Below are 25,462 nucleotides of genomic sequence, written 5' to 3'. Positions count from 1 at the left end.
AGATACAATCACTTGTAATTTTATATAACATGGTGATTATAACTTCATTGTTTGAAACTCACAAATGTTTCAAGCCTTCAGCTTGGTTCACAGTGTTTCTTAGTCTATTAAAATTTCCTTTTTAATTTTCATATCTTTTGTTCCATTTTTTGCATTAATCTCTGGTGTCCCCCTGAGTATTGTCCTACTTGAATATTACTTCCTTCTAACCATTCATTTGGATTGTCTGTAATGTCAAAAGTCTAATCTAGGGTCTTAATGTATCAGAGGTGAAGTCAGAGGATCATTTGAGCTCCCTCTACAGGAACAACAGCACAGTCACCCTTCAACAGCACTGTGATATACTGCTTATTTACTTAAAGGGGGAAAAAAGTCACTGATTTCCAAGTACTTCATATTGCTTATTATTAATGCACTATACTTTGGTAGCTTTTTTCCCCCCTGAAAACCATTCCTTTAAATGCATGTATCCTATTTCTCTGGAACTCGTGATGCAGCCCTCAGGTATCTGACCCAGTATGGAATATGAGTCCTTCCCTCTTACATGATTGAAGAAAAATGTTTTCCCTTTTCTTTGGGATTATTTAACCAGGAGGAGGGTGGAACTCTAGAGGTGACAGTAGCCATCTTTTCTGGCATAAGGAGAAAGATGATCTGCAGGATGAAGTCAGTAAGAGAGAAACAATGATAAGAAATAGATGGAGACAGAGTCGCCTGGTGGCTCAGTTAGTTAAGCCTCTGACTCTTGACTTCAGTTCAGGTCATGACCTCACGGTTCATGAGAGCCCACATGAGGCTCTGTGCTGACAATGGAGAGCCTGCTCGGGATTCTCTCTCTCTCTCTCATTCTACCCCTCCCCTGCTCTTGCTCTCCCTCTGTCAAAAATACATAAATAAACTTAAAAAAATAGATGGAGACAAAAATCTTTGAGATACTCACTTCAGTTCCTGGGGCTCCAGTTTCTTTAGCTCATGCTTGGATTCTGTGTTATTTTTTTTCTTTCCAGTTTCTTCTCAGGTACAGAAGTCCATGCATTTTCTTATGGCTTAAACTTGGATAAGTTGGATAGTAGCTACCTGAAATCAAAGAGTCCTAACTTTTGTCAGACATCTTTTAAATGCCCTGTTAATAGATATTGATACAAATTATACAAATTCATAGTGACCTCACTGATTTCTTCTTTGTGTAATTAACCTCTCCCTAATTTTTGAATATTGAGATCATCCTTCATCTTCAAGTTTATCATCTTATTCATTCTCCAAGGTTACTTAGAGATTTGTAAGAGTATCATCTAGATGTCAAAAAAAAAAAACCCTTTTCCCACCCAAAGCAGAGTGACGATATTGAAATTTGGTGAAGAGCACTTAAATAAGTTAATAATAAACAGACCGGCAAGGAAACTTTCTCAAACACCTATAAGGCAATACCTGCTATACTCTCCTCCTGGCTCGTCTTCTCCCTCACTCCTGCCATACCCATTTCTATGATCCTTTCGACCTGCCCCAAAATTCTGCAATTTGCAATTTTACTGCACATTTTTACTTAAATAAAATCTTTGGCAAGTGTTTATTTTTTCAATCTGTATTTAAATTCCAGTTAGTTAACATACAGCGTAGTATTAGTTTCAGGTGTAACATACAGTGATTCAACACCCAATGCTTATCACGACAAGTGCACTCCTTAATCCCCATCTCCTATTTTAGCCATCCCCTCCCCGCTCCTCTGGTAACCATGAGTTTGTTCTCTATATTTAAGTCTGTTTTTTGGTTTGCCTCTGTCTTTCTCTCTCTCTTTCTCTTTCTTTCTCTCTCGTACTCTGTCTCATTTCTCTGCTTAGCTTGTATTTTTTAAAGGTGTTTTTTTTTTCAAAGTAATCTCCATACCCCATGTGGGACTTGAACTCACCACCCTGAGATCAAGCGTCACTTGTTCTTCTGACTGAGCCAGCCAGGTGTCCCTGTTCATCTGTTTCATTTCTTAAATTCCACATATGAATGAAATTATATGGTATTTGTCCTTCTCTGACTGGCGTATTTTATTTAGCATAATATTCTCCAGTGGCTCCATCCATGCCTTTTCAAACGGCAAGACTTCATTCTTTTTTATGGCTGAGTAAATATTCCATCCTATATGTATATATATCCCACATCTTTCTTTATCCATTCATCACTTGATAGACACCTGGGCTGTTTCCATAATTTGGCAAATGCTTAATTTAACTGAAACCACTGACCAGTGCATGTAACAGGAAAGCAATAAGGTTTCTGACTTACATTATTACAATAAATTTGTTTCATCCTACTCATGAATAATGAAATATTATAATTTGCTCTTAACATTATGTCTAATGAAAAAGAAAGGAAGGAAGGAAGGAAGGAAGGAAGGAAGGAAGGAAGGAAGGGGGAAGGAAGGAGGGAGGGGAGGAGGAAGGAAGGAAGGAGGGAAAGAGGGAAGGAAGGAAGGAGGGAGGGAAGGAAGGAGGGAGGGAATGAAGGAAGGAAGGAAGGAGGGAGGGAAGGAAGGAGGGAGGGAAGGAAGGAGGGAGGGAAGGAAGGGAGGAAGTAGGGAAGGAAGGAAAGCCACACTGTAGACTTTCCACCTCAACTTGGCAGCTGTTTCAGCCTTAATTGCAGTGGGTTAGGGAAACCTTGAAGCACATGGTGTCTTACAAATGAGCGTTCTTTAGTCAAGGTGGCATGTAGGTAGTGTGCTTGCCTGCAGGACTAACAATTATACTTGCCTGATCTGCATAACCTATCCTTCCTTTTAGAGAAGCTAGGGAGAGACTACTCATCTGTCAGGTCTTAATTTTAAGGTCATCTTTTCTAGAAGTTCTCAATGCTGCCACCGACTAAGTTAAAAATGTAACTTATATAAGCTGCATGGCATATTATGAATATTCTTACCTGTAAATATGTATTCAATAACCTTCTTCCATATTAGACTATAACCTCAGTGAGGTCAGGGACCATGTCTGATCTATCTAGGGATTCCTATATATAAAATGTGTATTTTATTTCTTTATAAAGAAATACCATGGCTAGATTTTTTGATAGGGGTACATAGAGATCTATAAGCACAAAAGTAAAAGCTCATTTTTTAATACAAATAAATGAAAATGAAATGAATATTTTCACCATGTGGACTCTGTTCTGAAAAAAGAAAACATAACTTTTTTCACATTTACATGACATCAAATCAATTCCAAGAAAATATTTGGGTCTATAAGTGGAGCATATACAATATTAATTCTTTCCTAATTAATTTTACACAAATACTCTGTAATGGGAACATTAGGGAATGAGTTGTCTCTTGTTATTTTCACTGCAAATGTTAAAAGTGAATCTACAATGCAAATATTCTTTCAGAACTCTGAACTATGTCCAAATGTTTTCTTTGAGGGTGGGGTAGAGTGGATATGCAGACAGAGTGTAAATACCAACCAGTGAAAGCCTCTTTCTTGGCACTTGCTTATGGAGGCTCAACTGCATGGACATTAAGAAAGGAGCAGGGAGTTAGAAGTCAATTCACAGTAGGAAGATTGCTACTTATGTTTTTCAATTCATTCGTGTGTGAAAGAATATCATATCATAAAATGAACCATTAGAAAGCCAGAGAATGGAGCATATGGGAAATAAACTCCTGAACCAGGCCAAGATACTGGTGTGTGTGTGTGTGTGTGTGTGTGCGCGTACAATGTGTGGAATCTAGAAATCCATTTGTTCTCTGCTCTATATATGCCACCTATGTTTAGAACCACAAAAATTCTGAAGAAGATATTGCCTGTGTTGCAGGGATGATGTCATTCTAGACAGCCTATTTCAGGATCTCAAAGTAAAGAACTCATCTCTAACCTCGCATTTAGGCAAACATATCTGAGCAGTACAATCTAACAAATATATATTTGTCTATGTTTTCCCATTATTACTCTCTGGGTATTTCAAAATGGAAGTCAAAGTCATCTACAAAGGCAATTCAGTGAACTGTCAATTTTGGTAAACAATTTATTAAATCAGTGTCATAGTAACTGGGGAATACTCCAAGACTCTATCCTCATACTGACCCATGTACTTACCTCATAGGGCTTTGAAAGTTGTAACCTTGTTCAAGGCAATTATCCTAGACCTTCTAGCTCTGCCTACTTCCTGGGACTCTGTTCCTAATTATTCTATGTCTGGATTTATTGCTGGTCTCTTATTCTTCTCCCAGCTTACCCCAAAACATTGTGTTATACCTAGCTTCCATTTTTTTTTCATCTTCAGTGCATGCTTTTTTACATTGTTTGAACCATACACCATCACTTTCTAACTGTGTGAACTGTTAAAACCAAACACAAATGGAGATCAGGCTTGAAAGTTCCCCCAAACAGACAAAACCAGGTTAGGCATAAAGCAAAGCTTAATTTAGCTTATTTTGTAAGAAAAATGAGGCTGACTTGACCTGGGTCACTTCTTGCTTATGCCTCAGCAAATCAAAGGTGAAAATTAAATCCTTCCCCCAAATCCATATGAGGTAACCATTAACCAATTCTCTTTCATTTAAGACAATTCTAACATTGTAACCAATCACTGTAAAGAATAAACATTGCCTGCACCCTATGTTAGTTACTTTGGAACAATATACATCTGACCCTCATTCACATTGTGGTTTGAGTGTTCCTGGTTTGCAAACCATCTTTTGGGTGTGTGCACAATAAAGTTCTTCAAATGACTACTCAAATGATTCATTGGTTTTCTGTTTTTTATTTACTTCTGATAGAACTTACAAATATCAATTAAGCCTTCCCAACCTCAATTTTTTCCAATTTGTAAAGTTAGTATTGTGCAAATTACTCTACCATAAAATGCAAAATAAACACCAAGGAAATCTGAGATGGTGAATGGTAAGTTTGAATAAATTGCTCTCCTTCTCTACTGGCTTAATGGGGTGCTGTAACAACAGTACCTTAACAAATGCCCGTTTCCTCCTGGTTAATGACCACCCACCACCCCAGATTCTACCAGGTCCTATATAGGGTGTGGTGGGGATGGAGGCAGGGTAAGCAAGATCACACATGTGATGCAGACTCACATGTTCTATTAAACATTCTATAGAAAATTCTGTTAAAAATTAACTACAGAGTGAATCTGAAAAATGTGGAAAGGAAGGAAATGATAAATATGAAACTGAAGTAGCTTTTTAAAAAATGGAGACAATCAACTAAATGTAAAATTGATCCTCTATTTTTTTAAATGTTTATTTTGAGAGAGAGAGAGAGAGAGAGAGAGAGAGGGAGCTGGGGAGGGGCAGAGAGAGAGGGAGACAGAGGATCTGAAGCAGGCTCTGCACTGCCAACACAGAGCCTGACGTGGGGTTCAAACCCATGAACTGTGAGATCACGACCTAAGCAGAAGTCAGATGCTTCACCTACTGAGTCACACAGGCACTCCTGAAAAATATTTTAAAAATCTGAATAGATCCATAGTCAATAAAGAAAAATAACAAAAAATAATAATACTCTCTTAAAAATAAACAAATAAATATCACTAAACCCAAATTGTTTGACAGACCATAAATCCTAGCAAGGCAATCTAAAATCTCTACTACTCTATTTTGTCCAGATTACTGTTTCAGCTACAACTGAAAACCCAGATATAGAAATGCAGGCATTAGTCATTGTGAATTATTTTAGGGGTAATGATTTGCATACACAAAAAAAGTGTTCAACTTAATGTGTTTACATTAAATGGTTGACACTGTCTCTTGTCATAAGATGCAGGCTTATTCATCCCCAAACCAAAAAAAAAAAAAAAAAAATCTTCTATTCTAGAAGAAAGTCGAGTGAAGCATTATCTCAAGTGTTGTAGTAAGTACTTGCATTAACATAAATACTTTAAGAGAAAAGAAAGCAAGGGTATGGCATTATCCCCAAGAGAAGAAAATGTGTGTTACTATAAAAATATATACAAACTAATGTAGGAAAATACAGGCAGAATGTGGGAGACCCTAAACAGAGAAGGATTTAAGAGGGAATTTCAGAAAGGAGGTTTTGGTTTTTTTGCTTTTTGTTTTGTTTTGTTGTTTTTGTTTTTGATTTTTAGTTTTAAAAGATAAGCAGGAATTTACAAGTTAGGAAAAGGAAAAGCTTTGGAAAAAAACATTGTAGAGAAATGGAACATACTGAAGAAACATGAAAAAGCATGGTGTTTGAGGTGTGGGTTAGACACACTTCCCAGAACTGACTGATGCTTCCTTAATGATCACTACCCTATTGCTATGTATTTGATTATGCCCTGCCCTGCAAATTCCCTGCCAAGGCCTGAACCCCAAAGGTGACCACATTTTGAGATAGGATTTTTAAGATATAACCAAGATAAACAAGAGCATATGGGTGGGGCCCTAATCTGGTAGGATGAGTGCTTTCTAAGAAGAAAAGAGAACAGAACTCCCTCTGTCTCCACAATGAGGCCACCATTGTAGCTGCTGTCTACAAACTAAGGGAGACAGCTTCAGATTGACACTGACATTGCCAGCACCTTGATTTTGGACTTCTCAGCCTCCAGTACCATGAAAAATAAATATCTGTAATTTAAAGCACCGGATATCCGGTATTTTGTTATGGCCATGGAAGCCAACTAACACACTTATCAAAACTGTACTAGGTGGGGTGCCTAACTTTTGATTTTGGCTCAGGTCATGATCTCACAGCTTATGAGTTCGAGCTCTGCATCGGGCTCTGCACGGATGGCTTGGGATTCTGTCCACCCCCACCCCCAGCCCGACCCCACCCTTCTCCTGCTTGCTAACTATCTCTCAAAATAAAGAAAAGTAAACATTAAAAAAATGTACTAAGTGAAGAGATTTAGGAGAAATAATTCAAATGACCCTAAGTGTGGGGGGGGTCAGAAAGAGTCATCAAGGTGAAGGAGCTGGAAGATGTGATTGGGTCCACAGAATATTAAATGCGGAGGGGTTCTTAGGGACCCCATTTTCAGCTGCTTCATTTTACGGTAAAGGAAATGAAGATACAGCTTTGCCCACGGTTACTTCTAAGGCTACTGACAAAGCTGTGGGAAGCACTTTGATTTTCTCTGTATGTGTAGGGACCCCTTCCTCTGGAGAGGATACAGCAGTGTAGTATCACTTATGCTGACAATAATTCTATTTTCCTCTATACCCATGTGAAGTTCTGTCCTTTTTCACTCTTCCTGATACAGCCTGATGCCTTCACTGAAGCAGGTGATTAATTACCAAGAACTATCAAACTCGGCAGAGATATCCCCTAGGCAAAGGCTGCCTTTCTGCCTGAAATGCCAATCTTGGTGAAGGTCTGAGACACCCCATGTTTTCTGACATTCTCAGCTGTGTGGACCCTCTGCCTGGGGCTGATTCAGTGGGAAGAGGGTTGACTTTAACAAACAAGATGCTGCTTCCCCACCAGCCGGCCTGCTGTTGCTGTTGTTTGCAATCCTCCAAAGGCAAGCTCCTCCATATGCTCACCTACCACTGTCTCAAGTACCAAATGCATGAACAAGTGAATGGGAGGCACAGGAACCAGCGGAACTGAAAAACAGGGCTGGCATTAAGCCTAGCTGGGCAACAGGGAAAGGCAAGTACTATATCATGAAAGGATGGAAACCCTGGATCCACATGCTACCGACATGAGGACTGAGTTTCTATTTCCATTAGGCCCTAAGCAATGTCAAAAGCAGTCAGAAAACACAGCTTTGCAATCAAATCTGAATATCATTTTGTGAATATCAAACTCATGAAGGTTTAAAATTAATAATAATGATACCATCCAACGATGACAAGTATATAATAAGGTGCGTTTCATCCACATATTTATGAACACCTCCAGCTTTGCCCCTAGAGAGTACATCATTTGGAAACACTTATGAAGGGCCTTAAAAATGCCTACATCCCTTGTTCAGTCGTCCAAAAAATAACATTAGGGATCTGGACATATAGGAACAAACCTAGAGGAAACAGATCTATTTATAATACGACAGTCGGGAAAATGTGCTGCTCTTATGTCCTGTTACAGACATGAAGACTCTGGCTGTTATCCCTCTGTATTCCCCACCAAGTTTACACCAAGGCTAAGCTACATATGGGCTATTCTAAGCCAGTAATAGAGCATGGTGCGGTTACTAAGGAATTATCTGATAAGGTGAACTTTTTCAATGATGGATTTTAGCTTGAGGACTCTCCAATGACCTGCCTGAAAGTTTTTAAAAACTGTGCTGCAGTCTGAGATTTTTCCTGCCACAATGACTCTCCTGTCTCTCCTTTACAGGAGTCTGATCTGCATTTTATTCTGAAGATTCTACCCACCTTCTCCAACTGCCTCCCCCAATAAATCTGTTGCATGTCTAATCCTGTCCTGTTGTCCACTTCTCAGGAACCCAAACTAGTACATATAAGAATACTTAAGAGCCAGTTTAAGATGGTGAAGTAGGAAGATCCTGAACTCACCTTCTTCCATAGACACCCTGAATCTACAGCTACCTGTGGAACAATTTCCTCTTAAAAAATCCTAAAAATGAACAGAACAACTCCTTCCTATGCAGGAAATGAGAAAAACAAAACAAAACACTGAAGCAGGTAGGAAAGGCCGAGACACATTCTCTGCAAACACTCCCTACCCTGCAAGGCGACCCACAATTGTGAGGGAACTCAAAACGTGGAGTTTCTCCCTCAGAAGCAAAGGGTTCATATCCCAAGATTGGACACCCCAACTTGTAAGCTTTCACATGAGAGATGAGCCCCCAAAATATGTAGTTCTGAAAACCAACAGGACTTTCATCCACCAGACCCACAGGGCTGTGCCAAACTGAGAAATGACTCTCAAAGGGCTTTTGCAGATTCACCTGCTGCAGGGGCCAGAGCAGAAGCAACCTTTGAAAAGGACCCAGACTTTACGTGAAAGAGGCTCAACGCTAATTTTAAAGCATCAGACTGAGAGGCAGGGGCCTGCTGGGATATTCTGCAGGGACAGAGGCTGGGAGACGCTCTCCCTCAGCCTTGCTAGGGCAGCAGGGGCCATCTTATCCCCCACCCACGCAGTAGGCTCTGTCTCTTTGCTCCAGCCCCTGGAGGCTATCTTCATGCTTTTCCTCAGCCTTGCTAAAGCTGGAGGGAATCATCTTCTTTTCTTTTCCTCTTTTTTATTTTTTTAATCTTTTTTTAATTTATTATTACTTTTTTGTTTACTTTTTTTTTTTAAGCAGGTGCCATCTTTGCACTGTCCCTCTGCCTTGCTCCTGATCACGAGTATCTCCCAGAGAGGAGTTTCTACACACATCGGGTGACCTGTTTTTTGTCGCTGCAGCTCACAATGCACCCCTTGATGCCTGACTGTGGAGGCTAGGTGGGGTTTGAGTTCCTGGGTCCCACAGGACTATAAGTCAGAGAAACAGTTCTCTGCAGACTACCACCACCAGGGCACCACGAGCTAAGGCACACCCCCAGTCACTCGGAGGAAGAGGCCTATTTGTTGTCCAGGACCTCTGGTCTGAGGTAGTTTGGCACACTTCAAGGGGCCTGCAGAGCTCCATACAGGGAACAGGGGTAGCAGACACAATTTTTATGCTCCTCTCTGTCTCACTCTGGCTCACGGATAATATGTACATCAGACATTTTACTGCAAAAGTGGTAACACCTGTAATAGAAGTTAAATAATCATAGCAGTATTTCTCAAAATGAGTTGTATGAAATATATATTCACTGCCTATTATTTGACCTAAAACAAGTGGAAATATTTATAACACCTAAAAAGTTGTGGAAATGCGATAAACATCGTGGAACAAGTAAGTTTTTTTTCTCTGTCAGAGGTTGTTGAGAGTCCTAAAATTATGTGCATCTTGAATCACTAAAAAGGGGATTTGATATACATTAATAATGGAATATTTTCTTAAAATAGTCACTAATTCAATCAAAACATGTATTAATTATTTGATGTGGGTCAAGGCATTTCGTAGGATTAGTATTACATAAAACATACATTACAAAACAAGGTTAAAATAATATTTCATAAAAACCAACATTATTTTTATGTCTTATAAGTATGTAATACTTATGGTAATAAAATTTATTTTTTTCATGTATAGATATGTACTCATACATCCAATTAACAGCCCTATCCTTATTCTCAGAGCATTTTTCCTCTCCCCACAATCCAGCCAAGATCCTTCATTATAGTAAGAGATCAGTAAATATTGCCTTCCATTGGGTGACCCAATTTTAATTCCTTGTATGTCTGATTTGTCAGTGTAAAATTGACATTGCAAAATAGTAAAATGTCCAGGAGACACAGCATTCTTAAGGAATGTGTTACTTGTTCCTACTCTTCCTGTAGTTTCTTATGTACCTGATGATTGGGAAAAGCAGACACCAAACTGCAGGGGGATAAGAGTCTTCCCCTGACATTGCAAATACTGCACAATAAGTCTCACAAAAGATTTAAATATGTACATGATGTTAATAAAGACATACATGATTTAAACAAATCCTATAATATACATATCAGAAAGCTTGTGCAGTAGCGTATCATGAAATATTTGCTTTCACAAGGCAGAACTGGGAAAGGTAATCCACAAAGAACAAGGGCAGGCTGAAGTGCTGTTCTATGAATGCAACTTCTTCATTGACATTCAATGCCTGGTCATCTGGATTTCCTTTCTTGATACATCTATCATTTATACTGTTTACATAACTGAACTGAGACACACTCTAGAAAGCACAGATTAACATTGTGTCTATTACTCAGATCACTGTACCTTTAACCCATTTAAAACTTTAACATGTAAAAATAAATTTAACAGAACCAAACACATTCCTCTTAAAGGGATTTAATTATTGCAGCAATATGGTATTTATTTGTCCCAGTAACCATTAAGAGATAATAGATGTTTCTTTTGCTAACATAGCATGAACACACTGAATAAATGACATTTTGAAAGTAATTAACATCATTTCCACACTTAATATCTTTTCACATATCATGAAGATCACACCTCTTGATCTGCCCTCATGATGTGTGACATCCTTATCTTGTAAGAGATGTACCTTTCCTTCACAACTGCCTTCTGTTATCACACTTTTACAGTTCAAATTATTCATATCACAAACACAGACGCATGACACCGGGCTATAGAAAGAACTATTTATGACAGTGTACCACGGAGGTTATAAATCAATCCCATCACATTTTTATTTAAGACCCAGGAATGCCACTGTGGCCAGGAATTAGATTAATTTACCCCTCAATTTTGATAATTATTTTAAAACAAACAATATCACCATTAGAAAAAACTAGTCATTTCTCAATTTCATATCCAACTTCACATGTTGCTGTCTTGTTCCTTTTGAATAATTTACAAGAATTCTGTTTTCTTCTAATAACAGAAACTGCAATTTTCCCTGTTAGATAAAATCATTCAATATTAACTATTTTGGGCTGGGGATCTTTTAATTACCTTCTGTTCTTTTAATAATTTATTTTTTAACTGAATCTTTTGGTCACAGCTGAAAGAGAAACTGAACTTACCTTGCTCTACAAATTCCTAATAATCTATAAAAAGTTAGCCAAACTCATGGAAAAACTCATGGAAGTTTCCATTTCAACTGCCAGATTGGTTTTCTGTATTATACACAGGTCAGAGTTGTGTTTCTTCAATCACTTATCTTACTTATTTAACAACTATGAGTGAGTATTATGAATCAATTGGTTTTAGGTGCTTGATAGAATGCAGCAAACAAAACACATTAGCTTCCTACTCTCATGAAGCTTATATTTGGTAGATATAAAAACATAATTATAACCTGGAATAAATTTGCAGGAAAAAAATAAAATTATTAGAAGAAACAGGAGCAGACTATTTAAACAAAAGCAGTCAGGTGCGACTTCTCCAGTCTAGTAACATCCCAAAGAGAACAGTGTGAAAATGCCAGGGGTGAAAAGAGTGCATTGTCTTCAAAGAGTGAGAAGGAGCCCATTGCATTCTTGCAGCAGTGAGTGAGGAGGCTAGTGGCAGGAAATTAAGCTGAAGAGGGAGCAGAGGCCAGAAATGGTCTGATAATGCCCACCATAGTTCCTTCATATAAAATTTAGAAGAATTACCCCAGGAGCCTTAGTTTTCCCTCTTTGAGTTATGTTCTGTTCCTTACTGCTTAACCATTGTTACTCCCGGATTAAGTGGTGTTTGTGAATGAGTTCTAACCAGCATTATGCCCATGGGAACACTATGGTTTGGAGATAAGAATGTTGGTACAATAGGCAGCAATCTTGTGGGATACTTGAAACTCTGTCCTTCGTGTTAACCCAAGGTATGTCAGAACATAGCTATGTCATAACCACTGCTCTTTCCACTTAAAAAAATCATAATATTTTCCCTGGAAAATGTTTATTAATGCAATATTTACATTTAAGAATCCTTTACTTTGGTATCTATACATGCAATCACATACATACATAAAATTCTTATGTGGGGAATAGACATGTTAGCATGGGTTGCTGTGAAAATAATTAAGATTACATACTTATCTTTTTACATATGTTATTGTATCTTTATTTGTATTTTACTTGCCTCTAACATAAAGCAGTAGTAAATTTATTTTATTTCTCCTTCAGCCACATAAAAATGGATCATATCAAATTAGTGTCAAGTCTCACAAGTAACATTATTTTATGCATGGGAGATTTTTATAACAGCCTTGTAAAACAACCATTTTTTCCTCACCTACCATCTTTTGACTATTGTCTAAGGCAATGGTTCTCAACCTTGGCTGCTCCTGTGAATTGCCTGGAGAGCCTATAAAAATCCTTATGACCAGGCATCTCCTGAGGTCAAATCATAATCTCGAGGGCAGGGACTCTGGCATATCTATTTTGAAAGCTCCCCAGTTGATTCCAATGGGAAGCCAAAGTTGGGAACCCCTTTTCCAGAGTACTCTGTATGGTGACGCAGGGTTATCTTAAAAAAAATGAATGCAAAATGTATTTTCCTTTGGAAATCCTCCTCTGCTTTCAAGTTCCAGAAAGAGTTGGCAACTGTACTGTAAAGACTTCCTATTTGAGATAACTTTTACCAGTCAATATACCCTGTGCATATCTTTATTATAACTCTTACAGAAAGTCATCTATAATGGAAGGGGTAATGAAATATTGCACTCTACTTCTAGAAGGTAAGTTTCTTAAGGCAGTGAGATGGATGGATGGATGGGTGGACGGATGGATACACACACAGAGATATAGATATATAATCAGTGCAAGCAAATGTACAGTTTAATATTCTCTTGGATTTTAATTAAGTGGATTTCTAATACAGCTAACATTTTATATAAATCCATAAATGTCCTTAAGATAATGAGGAGTGCCTGGGTGGCTCAGTCAGTTGTGTCCAACTTCAGCTTAGACCATGATATCATAGTTTGTGAGTTCGAGTCCCTGCATTGTGACTACTACAGATCCTCTGTTCCCATCTCTGTCTGCCCCTCTCCCCCTCATGCTCTGTCAAAAATAGACAACCATAATTTGGCTATTGTTGAGAGTGCTGCTATAAACATTGGGGTACAAGTGCCCCTATGCATCAGTACTCCTGTATCCCTTGGGTAAATTCCTAGCAGTGCTATTGCTGGGTCATAGGGTAGGTCTATTTTTAATTTTCTGAGGAACCTCCACACTGCTTTCCAGAGCAGCTGCACCAATTTACATTCCCACCAACAGTGCAAGAGGGTTCCTGTTTCTCCACATCCTCTCCAGCATCTATAGTCTCCTGATTTCTTCATTTTGGCCAAAATAGCATAAGATTATAATGAAAACTTCTGGCTCTTCAACATAATGGTGCTCAATAAATATTTGATGATAATTTTTTATGCTAAAAGTACAGTTTGTAAAGTTTTTGTTGCATATCAAACCCTAGAAATTATAACATACTCACTGTTTCAGAACAATGATCAGGACAAGGAAAACTGACTTTATTATATAAACATAATTGTTACAATGGAATATTACTCAGTCATAAAAAAGAATGAAATCTTGCCATTTGAAATGATTATAAGGGCACCTGGGTGCCTCATTTGGTTAAGCGTCCGCCTTCAGCTCAGGTCATGATCTCGGGGTTTGTGAGTTCGAGCCCCGTGTCAGGCTCTGTGCTGACAGCTCGGAGCCTGGAGTCCACTTCAGATTCTGTGTCTCCTTCTATCTCTGCCCCTCCCCCGCTTATGCTCTCTCTCTCTCTCTCTCTCTCTCTCTGTCTCTCAGAAATAAATAAAAATGTAAAAAAAAATGTTAAAAAATGAAATGATTATGGAAGGAGCTAGGGAGTATTATGCTAAGTGAAATCAGTCAGAGAAAGACAAATACGGTATGACTTCACTCATGTGGAATTTAAGAAACAAAACAAATGGGCAAAGGGGAATAAAAAGAGAGAGGGAGGAAAAACCAAGAAACAGACTCTTAACTACAGAAAACACACTGATGGTTACCAGAGGGCAGGTGGGAGGGGGCATGGGTTAAATAGGTGAAGGTGACTGAGGAGTGTACTTGTTGTGATGTCACCAGGTGAGGTATGGAAGTACTGAATCACTATATTGTACACCTGAAATGAGTACCATGCTGTATGTTAACTAAGTGGGATTTAAATGAAAACTTAAAAATAAAAAGAGACTGGAGAAAGGTTTTTGAAGAGGAGATTGTGTATGTAGTTTAGCTGGGAAATGTAGACTCTAGTTTGGAGTCTGACAAACACTTGCTGGCTATGTTCTGCTTCCGCATCAGTTTCCTCCTGCATGTTTATGCTTTTATAAGACTTATAATTGAAGCCCGAAAGCAACATTTCCCACCATAGCCTTGAAAAAAACAACTTATTAGTATAGTTTTTAGGTAACTGTAGTTGTAATGACAGAGGCAAGTCAATGACCAAACCTCTTTTCCCAGGTACTCTGTCCTTGATGACTCAGAAAAAAGGCTGAGACACACGCATCAATGATGACTTTGCCTTGACATCTGTCTCAGATAGGAAAGACACAAAGGAGATAGGAGGGAAGTGTTAATACCAATGCCCTCGAAGAATTCCATTCACCCAGTCACTACTGTGAAGACTTGAGTATTTTGCTGATATAAAAATATTGCTAAGTTCTAAAAGAAACAAAGAAAGGAATCATGAAACTAAACATGTGGATCTCAGTGTTAATTTTTTTTAATAAATAGTTTATATGCAGCGGTACCTGCCTTTGAGCACTTAAAATTTGGCTAGTTCAACAGAGGGGCTAAATTTTTAATTCTATTTAATTTTAATTAAATTAAAATATCCACACGTGGCTAGTGCTGCTGCATTAGAGAATGCGGGTTTAGATTCCAGCCTCAGTATGAATTCCTTTGGGGACAGAGAGGTGACCACAGAGGAAACACACACAATGTGTCATTGGACACCTACAGTCATCCTCCTTGCTTTGAAAGCCAAAATGTGTCTTCTCATACTTTCCTCAAATAACTTTTAGCACTATCCTCTGGAACCACATAAAGAAAGATAAATCCTTCCTTGATGTCACAGCTCTCCAAATTATTTCTTAATCTACTACTTCATTCTTCAGGCTAAGTAGCCTCTCCTTCAAGCACTTCTCTGGATCTATGCTCAGCTCTAGGAGACCCAAGCTTCTAATCAGGTAGATGTGGATTGGAAACCCTTTGCTTACAAAATGTTTTTGGAAATTGTAACCCCTTTTGTACAACAGGTATAATAATAATAATAATAACCAGGGGCACCTGGGTGGCTTAATTGGTTGAGTGTCCAATTCTTGATTTCAGCTCAGATCATGATCCCAGGACCATGGGATTTAGCCCTGCATCAGGCTCTGCGTGGAGCATGGAGCCTGCTTCAGATTCATTCTCTCTCTCTCTCTCTCTCTCTCTCTCTCTCTCTGTCTCTCTCTCTCCCTCCCTCCCTCCCTCGTTCCCTCCCTCTGCCTCTCTTCCAAGCTTGCACACTCTCACTCAAATAAAGAGAAATAAAAAATAACTATCTCACATTTTGTTAACAAGAAATAATTAATAAACCATCACACTGACTGATATGTAGCAAGTAGTGAAATTTTAGCTCGTTCCCACATATAATAGTTTTAGTTCTGTCTTGTTGGCCTCTATCCCTCTTAAAGTCTGATGTACAAGCTTGAACTCCGTGTTCTCTATGTACGTTTACAAGAATTTGACCATAAGCACAAATTATAAGTTTCTAAATATTTGACCTGATAGATCAACATTCTTTTACGAAAAGTATTTAACTGTTCTTTCCTCTCAGTGAAAGAGACAAAAGGAATTGTCTCGGTAACAAGTTTGTTTCCAAACTTTCACTGAGAAAAGGCATTGTAGGATTTATTGAAGTCATCTTGTCTAACGCATTCTTGAGTTAGTTGTTGTTCCTGACTGCAATAATTTGTTATCTACAGGATTTCCAATGTTACTGTGGGGGAAAAAAAGCAGTTTTATATCAATACACCACAGACAGCTTATTCACTTGCCCCCCAGAAATTGTTCATTACTTTTAAGAGGAGACAATGGCTGAAAAATGGATAGGTTTCCACAGATGTTTTTTTTAAAACTACAAACTGCTCAAATCTAGACATAAAAAGTACACATCAAAAAGGGAACAATGGAATTCTTTTGAGGTGAAGGACAAGCATATACTTAAGGCTACATTTGTGAAAACACTGCTAAGTTTAAACATGTTAAACAGATGATAGATAGATAGATAGATAGACAGATAAGCAGATAGGTAGAAAGACACACAGACCAAATGTTTATATGAGGAGGTATGCTACACTCCCAAAAACACTACTTGAGTTGTCTAGTTTATATAAATAGAAATTGCAGGAACATGTATGGGAACGGATACTTAGGGCACAGGATAATAATGGAAGGAACACAAAGATGTTTTTCTCCACTAAATTACCTTTGCACTTTTATTCAAAATTAGCTGAACACATTTTATAGCTCTGTATCTGGACCCTGGTATGTGCCATAGATCTGTCTATCTGCACACTAATAACACCTTTTTGTTGACTACTGTCACTATACCATGTCTTCAATTGAGGCCTGTTAAGTCCCCCAAATTTGTTGTTCTTATTTAAGCGGGGTTCCATATTCTAGGTTCTTTGCATTTCTGTATGAATTTGAGAAACAGCTTTTCATTTTCTTCAAAATACTATTGGGGTTTTGATTGAAATTGTGCTGACTCTGCAATTAACTTAAGGACAATTGACATTTTACCAATATTGAGTCTTCCATGAGTATGTTTTATCTGCATTGTTTTTTCTTTCCTGTCTCAGAAATGTTCTGTAGTTTTCAATGTACCAGAATTGCATGTGATTTGTCAGTTTTATTGCTGAATATTTCGTATATTTGATTGCAAAGGCAATTGTTATTTTCAACTGGTATTTCTTTACCAATATAAGGAAATACAGTTGATTTTTGTATATTTCACATACTACAATGCTGGTAAATTCACTAGTTAGTCCTAGAATTTGCTTTTTTGAGATTCCTAGGGACTTTCTCCTTATATGATTATGCTGTCTGCTATTAAAAACAAGTATATTTCTGGGGCACCTGGGTGGCTTAGTTGGCTGGGCGTCTGACTTCAGCCCACGTCACGATCTCATGGTTTGTGGGTTGGAGTCCCGCATCAGGATCTGTGCTGACAGCTCAGACCCTGGAGCCTGCCTTGAATTCTGTGTCTCCTTCTCTCTCTGCCCCTTCCCTACTCATTCTCTGTCTCTCTCTGTCTCTCAAAAATAAATAAATATTGAAAAAAAATTTAAAAAAACAAGTGTATTTCTGACTTTCTAGTCTTTATAATTTTTCTTTCTTTTTATCTTATTCTACTAACTAGAATCTGAGTGTTGAACAGAAGTGGTGAGAATGTTTGATCTTGCTTTGTTGCTGATCTTAGGAGCAAAGCATTCAGTCCTTCACTATTTAAGTATGAAGTTTTCTGTAGATACATTTCAGAATATACTTTATCGGGTTCAAAAGATTCCTTATTACTCCTAGTTTATTGAAATATTGTCAGAAACAGATGTGAGATTTTGTCAAATGTTTTTTCTGCATCAACTGAGATGATATGATTTAATTTTTATTTCCATTATTGACTTATTTACCTATATTTCCATTTTGTTTTACTTATTTGATTTAGGGTTTATAATATGTATATTTAAATGATCAGAATCTACCTTTTAGGACAAGTATGCCACTTCATATGCAGTATAAGGACCATACAATAATACAGCCATTTCTCTGCAGTCCCTCCTTAAATTTTATTCTACTGTCATCATATACGTTAGGTCATAATATCTTCCAAACACCATGGTATATTACTACTAGCTTTGCTTTAAAGAGTCAATTATCTTTTAAATAAACTTAAATAATAAAATTTAAAGCCTTAAATAGTAAGAAAAAGTCTTATGTACCCATGTAGTTTTCTTCTTTTGTGCTCTTCATTTATTTGTGTATATCCAGATTTCCATCTGATACCATATCTGTCTACCTAAAGGACATGATATATTTTATCTTTTTCTTGCAGTGCAGGACTGCTTGTAATAAGCTGTTTTCTAGGTCTGAAATGTCTTATTTTATCTTAATTTCTCAAATATATTTTCTCAGGCTATAGAATTTTAGGTTGGCAGGGGTGTGTGTGCACGTGCACGCACGCACGCGGGCGTGTGTGTATGGATGTGTTTTCCTTTAGTACTACAAAAATGTTGTTCCATTTTTTTTAATTGCACTGTTTCTAGCAAGCAGTAGGGCTCTTATTCTTGTTTGTTCCTCTCTATGCATTGCGTGTCTTTATGGTGGCTGTCATAAAGTTTTCTCTTTGTACTGGTTTTAAGCAATGTGTTCACAATGTGCATTTGTGTGGTTTTCTTCATGTTTCTTATTTAATTGATTGTCTTTAATCTGTGGATTTATAGTTTTCATCAAATCTGAAATTTTTTCAGCCATTAGTTCCGCATTGTGTTTTTCCCCCTTTCCTCCACTTCAGGAATGCCAATGGCACTTATACTAAGACATGTAAGCATCACAGTTCGCTGATGCTCTCTGCTCATTGCTGTCCATACTTATTTTTCTTTGTGTATCATTTTAGATCATTTCTAATCCTATGTTTTCAATTTAAGTATTTTTTCCCTGCAACGTCTAATCTGCCCTTAAACCATTCCTTATATTTTCATCTCAGATATTTTAATTTTCACCTTTAGAGGTTTCATTTGGGTCATTTTACATTTTTATGTCTCTGCATACTGTGTTTAATGGTTCCTCTATCTTCTTAACCATGTGGAATATAGTTAAATTCATTGGTTTCATGTCTTTGTGAAATATATAATCTGTCATTTCAGGGTCAGTTTTAATCGATTAAATTTTCTCCTCATCATGGGTTATAGTTTCTTGATATTTTTAATGACTATAAATTTCATCGGATTCCATACACTATTCATTCCACTTTTGTGATATAGTGGATATTTTTGTATTTCTAAAAATAGCATTTTCTTTTTAAACTTTGTTGGGATTACAATAGCATTTGCTCTAGAATTAATTTTGCCTCATTAACTGAGCCAAACCCATTCTGAGTATGTTTCCCAGTGCATCACACTTACAAGGGATTCCACTCTGCCTTGTAGGAACAAGAGATATTTCCAGCTTTGTGTGAGTCTCAAGGACCTTTTCCTCTAATACTTTCAGGTAATTCTTTCCCTTGGGCAAGAATTTGGCCTTGGGCAACTTCTACGCATGCATTCATTGCTCAGTATCCAGTAAGACTTGAGGGAGATGCTCTGCAAATATTCACTATTCTCTTTAGTGCAGCTTTTTCTTCTCTGGTATTCTTTCCTGCAAATTTTAGTCATCTTCGCCTTTTGAGGTTTCCTGCTTCATCTCTTCATATCAGGGATTTCTCTGGGTTCTCCCTGTGTTCCCCTCCTCTGAGACATGGCCTGGATACTCCCCTCATTCGGTAAACTGAGGTCACTGTAAGACTCATTTTGTTTGTCTCCTGATTCTCAGAGAACACTACACTGTCCTTCATTGCCTGTCTACTTATTTATTTATTTTTTGAGGAATAAATTTTATTTAACTTATGTTTAGTTTTAAGCAAAAGTCTAACCCCCAGATACTTTCAGCAATATCTGGGAATCCCTCTGTTTCAGGTATTAAAAGATGACATTAAACTAGTTTCAAAAGAAAATATTTAATTATAAATATTATATATTTCCACATATTTCATTGATTTCCAAGCCCAGGTGCTATTCCTATATATTCATATGACATTTAACATTATTATTATTACAACATTACAAATCAATTTTTAGCTCTACTGAGGTATAATTGACAAATAGCTATATACATTTAGGATGTATAATGTGATGCTTTGATATACTTGTATGTTGTGAAATGATCACCATGATCAACCTAATTAGCATAACCATCATCTCTAATCTTTTTATATGCAATTGTTTTATATAATTTAACTTGTCTTAAATATATATAAGGTGGTTGCTTTTTAAGTGGGGTGGGGGGATAGTAAATTGGATTCCTATTACTCCATCTTGTTCAGAACAGAAGTACTTATAGTTTTAACAGAAACAGCAAAGGATTGTGGTTCAAACCAACACTAAGATATTACCTGGAAAAAAAACAAGCAATCAAACTATCTCAATATAACAATCTAAATAAAGACTTGTAGAAATTGAAGAAATAACAGGAAAAAAAAATGGCTGCACACAATACTTTATATGAGGCAATAGAAATGAGAAAAATATAAATAAATGAAAATTAGAAAGATTATTAAATAAGTTGACAGGCAATAGTAGGCCATGACAAGAGAGCTGGCCAATATCAGGAAAGATTAGAAACAAAAGAAAAAAAAAAACACCCAAAACGCTGGAACTAGCACTTAGAAGGATCATGAACATATAGACAGAATAGGGAATGTCATAAAGAAAATAGAAAACGGAAATAAGAAAAATGAAAATTATTGATGAAAATGATAAAAAGAATTTGCAAACAGGCATACAGAAGGAAAGCAAAAGTAATCAGGCATGGAAAAGAAAACTAAAGCAATGGAACACACAGACACACACACACAATGACATGACATGCAGTTCAAGAAACCTTTCCCAGATCAAGATGTGAACTTTCATACTGTAAGGGCAAACTGGGAAAAATTGACACATTATGGTTGATTGCAAGACATATTGTAGTAGAATCATTAAACTTTGAACAAATGGAATATACTGTGTTCATTCAAGCTAAAAGTTCAAATCACCTCAAGAAGAGAGAAAGTAACACTGATATCAACTTATTTAAAAAATATACTTTATTTCAGGAAAGATTAGGGTAATATATTTAAGGTACTGAAGCACTGAAAACATAAAGCAAGGATTTTATATCCAGCCAAACTATTCTCCAAGGATAAAGATTATAGGGAAAATGTCACAAACGTGGAGACATTTAGAGTATGTTTTCTCTGGACCCTTCTCAATGAATCTCATACATTTTAAAAACTAGTTGGAGAAACTTCAGCCAATAAGTAATTTGCAAAGCTTCAACATGCAGACAGGTGGCTGGAGTCTTTTACCATGTAAAAATGCACAAGGCCAAACAATGGTCAAATAATAAGAAGGAAAGTTCTGTGGATAAGGCCCTTATTTTCGGAAAAGAGCTGTTTTAGATCACCCTGCAACTGAATTGTCATTTAAAAGAGGATTTTCTATAAATTTGGAAAATTAAGTACAATGTTGTGTAAAGATTCATAATATTCCATTAGCAAAGGCGATTCAACTCGATCTATTTGATGAGCATATGGCTACCAAGGAAAATGTCTTTACCCTGACTGCCAAAGCAGGAGTGAGAAAAATGCAGATAAATAGGGAAGAAAAGCACTCCTTGCAGAAGAAACAATGAGTGCAAAGACTTCAAAGATAGTAAGTGACATGTTCAAGGGAATGAGAGCAGATAGAGAGTGTAAAGGGGGGAGAGACGTGGGATTTTAGTGAAGAGAGAGCAATATTCAGGAACATGTGGTTTATCCTTAGAAAAATTAAAAAAAATATATACAAAGGTTTTTAGCAGGGAAGTGACAAAATTTGTTCAATTTTAATTATAAATATAAACAATATATTAAAGTGTGCAAGTTGGAAGGGACAACAATTTTTATAGGAAGCCCAGTCATAAGGGTACTACAGTAATCCATGCAAGAGATCATGGAAACTTGGATCAGATCAATTTAGCAAAAAATACGCTTTGAATGGTAAATTAGTGTGAGCACTTTAAAATGTTAAGGTTTTCCCTGACATTGAGCATGGCTAAAAAACAGATAGCTGACCATTAGCCCCTGTGATTTTTATCATGACTAAATATACAAAGGCCCTACAGTATCTGAGGAATCCAAGTTAAAATTCAATATGTGGTATTGCCTAATTTATTCCTCCAAACCTGATATATTCAAGCATATCATTGGTTAGATTCAATCTGATTCTTAGTTTTCTGAACTATGAGAATATCTTCTTATACCTCCAGATTTATTCCCTTGTTTATTTATAGAAACAAGAAAAAAATCATACACATCTAGTTCAGTAAACTCTGTGTGAAATTTTAATTTTCTGGCTATTATATCTTAGTGCCTGGTACATTGTCTAGTACATAATATATGTTCAATAAAAATTTATTGAATTAATTGACTGATTGATACACAGAAGTAGATTATATCAAAAAGAAGTAAAGAAAACTAGTATTACTATATGATAAACATTTATAGTCAATTATCTATAGTAGTTTTTTACTGTAGCTGTAACACATTACTGCACATTAGTGACTTAAAACAATACAAATTTATTATCCTACAGCTCTGTTAGGTCAGGAGTCCAGTATGAGTCTCACTGACTAAAATCAAGGTTGTGGGCTGTGCTTTTTCTGGAGGTTCTAGGAGACAATGTGTTTCCTGCTTTTCCAAGTTGCTGGCAGACTTCATTTTCTTGCAGTTGTGTGACTGAGACCCATGTTTTCTTCCTGGCTGTCAGCTGAATGTTCTCAACTTCTAGAAGCCACCACATCTCTTGGATTCCTAAATCCTTTCCTCTATCTTCAAAACCAGCAATAGTGGGTCAGACCAAATCTCCCTCTAACCTTTCTTCTGCCTCAAATATCTCTCAGACCACAACCAGAGAAGTTTTTTAACTTTAAATTACTCACTTGATTACATTTAGTTCACCATGATAATCAAAGATTATCTCCCCATCTCAAGGTCCATAACCTTAATCATATATTCAGTCCTTTCACCAAGTTAATATATACACAGGTTTTAGGGCTTAGGGAAAGAACATCTTTGAGAGCCATTATTCCACATATCTATAAAAATTCCTTAAAATTTCCTCCAAAATTATAATTGGGTATACTTCATTCAACAAATCCCCAGAGTTCTATTTTCCTCCAGCACTGAAACAAAACAACTGTTTTTTTAAAACATGGGTTTAGGTGATGGATTTCATTAAAAAATATATTCTCTATTTTTGAGTGCTTGAATCATTGCATCAGAATAAGGTGTAAATATTATGAGGACTCTTAAATACTGAGAAAAACAGATCCAGAATCTTCTATCTTAAATTCTTTCTGCTATATTAGCATAAGTAGTAAAATGGTGAGTGAACATATCTACAATTCTAATTGTTCTTTGCCTCATTTCCTTCTTCTATTCTTTCCTTACCTGGATTTCTCCTTACTTCCATCTTTCTCTCTTCTTTTTCAGACATACAATGAAATAAGACGTAGACAGAATGCAATTTTACCACTGTAAACTGATATTCATCAGATTTATACCTGAAGTCCCTGAAGTGGCATCTGTCTTGCACCAGACAAGCCAACAGCATCCTCTCCCTTTTCAGCTTGTCTCTGACATTCACTTCAAGGAGCCTGAACAATTATTCTAATTGCTCAAAGTTTGGAAATGTCTTAATTGGATGGGAAAATCAAAAACAAACCAGGAACACTGAACTAAAGTCCTCAAGTTGATTAGCAAGCGACATAGATTAAATTCAGAAGATGAGTAAACACTACCTTTTGTTACAAAGACATTTCTCATCATCATCACTGCTATCTCTTTGTGAGTGACATAAGAAACATAAAGAATATTCGTACCTTAGTACTATTCTACTAAGTACTGCTTAGTATTATTAGCATTATGCCACTACCCTCACAACCAGAATATGTTTATTAAAAAGCAGACACAGATTTAAGTACAACAATCTGTGTAAATTATCAAGGGTATACAGTATTTCTACAAGGGTAATACGATTATCCCTGTTACACAGATGAAGATGTACAGTTTTAGATAAATGTACCCCCCCCCCTAAAAAAAAACACTGTAACACACACGAGTGAATGTCAGGAGTTGGGGATTTTTACTTTGCAACTCTCTAACCACAACATGCAAGGTCTTTTTTGGGTAACACCTTTGGAAACCTTCCTAGGCACACTGGCAAAGACAGAAACAGCACTCTGTATTACTTTCCTAAGGCTGCTGTGACAAAGTGAAACTGGGTAGTTTAAAACCACAGAAATGTGTTGCTTCATATTCTGAAGGTTAGAAATCTACAATCAAGGCATGGTTGTTTTCTGAAGGCTCTGAGGAAGAATCTTGCTTTCCTCCTGCCTTCTGCTGGTGGCCAATGATCCTGGGAATTCCGTGGCTTATAGATGCATCACTCCACTCTCTGCCTCTGTCTTCACATGGCTTCTCCCTATGTCTCTGTGTTCTCACACGGACTGAACTCTTGTATGGGCACCCATCGTACAGGAGACTCCCCTACTCTACCATCTCATCTTAACTTCAATAACAATAGCTCCAGCAATCCTACTTACAAATAAGTTCACATCCCAACCTACTGGGTGCTAGGGTGTCCACACATATTCCTTAGGGTTCGCAATTGAACCCATAGCAGACAGATTCCTATCTGAATGTAAAATGTGTTCCCCCAAAACCTTACAGGGTCAAATCAGAGGACAACACCTAAAAAGGTAATTAATCTTTACAAAATGCAAGGAGAAAATAAATTGGTCCTTGGCTTCAAGAAGAAAAGGTTATTTTTGAACAGCAGTTCTTTAATGCAGTGCTTATATTTTATTTAATAATTAATAAATGATTAATGCAGATTGCTTTCTTCCAAATAAATTATCAGAGTGTGTTATAACAGATGTGAATAAATCATAGGCTCTAGTTCATGAGTTGTCTGCACAAATGTCAGGAGTATAATACATTATATTTAAATATTAGTTATGTGTCTGAAATATGGGTGAAGACTCAATCATAATATATTAACCACTATTTCTATCAATGAGTTATTAATTATTAAAATTCAGCATGTTCTGAAATGACTTTCTAGATGTTTTATTGTTTAAAGCCTGTATTGATACTGATTTAATTTTCTCTTTTCCTTTTA

The 25,462-nt window shown here is 36.9% G+C and overlaps 1 long non-coding RNA gene across 1 annotated transcript in view; it reads right to left on the bottom strand.

Moving 5' to 3' along the window:
* LOC109270832 (uncharacterized) overlaps nucleotides 1–25,462 on the bottom strand; it is a 97,357-nt gene that overhangs the window by 9,135 nt on the left and 62,760 nt on the right. Inside the window, exon 2 of the long non-coding RNA XR_002081702.2 lies at nucleotides 941–1,077. This is a non-coding gene — a long non-coding RNA (uncharacterized LOC109270832). The remainder of the gene's footprint in view (nucleotides 1–940; nucleotides 1,078–25,462) is intronic.

Source organism: Panthera pardus, unplaced genomic scaffold, assembly GCF_024362965.1.
Source record: "Panthera pardus isolate Hobbes unplaced genomic scaffold, ASM2436296v1 HiC_scaffold_19, whole genome shotgun sequence".
Lineage (NCBI taxonomy): Eukaryota > Metazoa > Chordata > Mammalia > Carnivora > Felidae > Panthera > Panthera pardus.
This window is presented reverse-complemented; position numbering and strand designations above follow the sequence as displayed.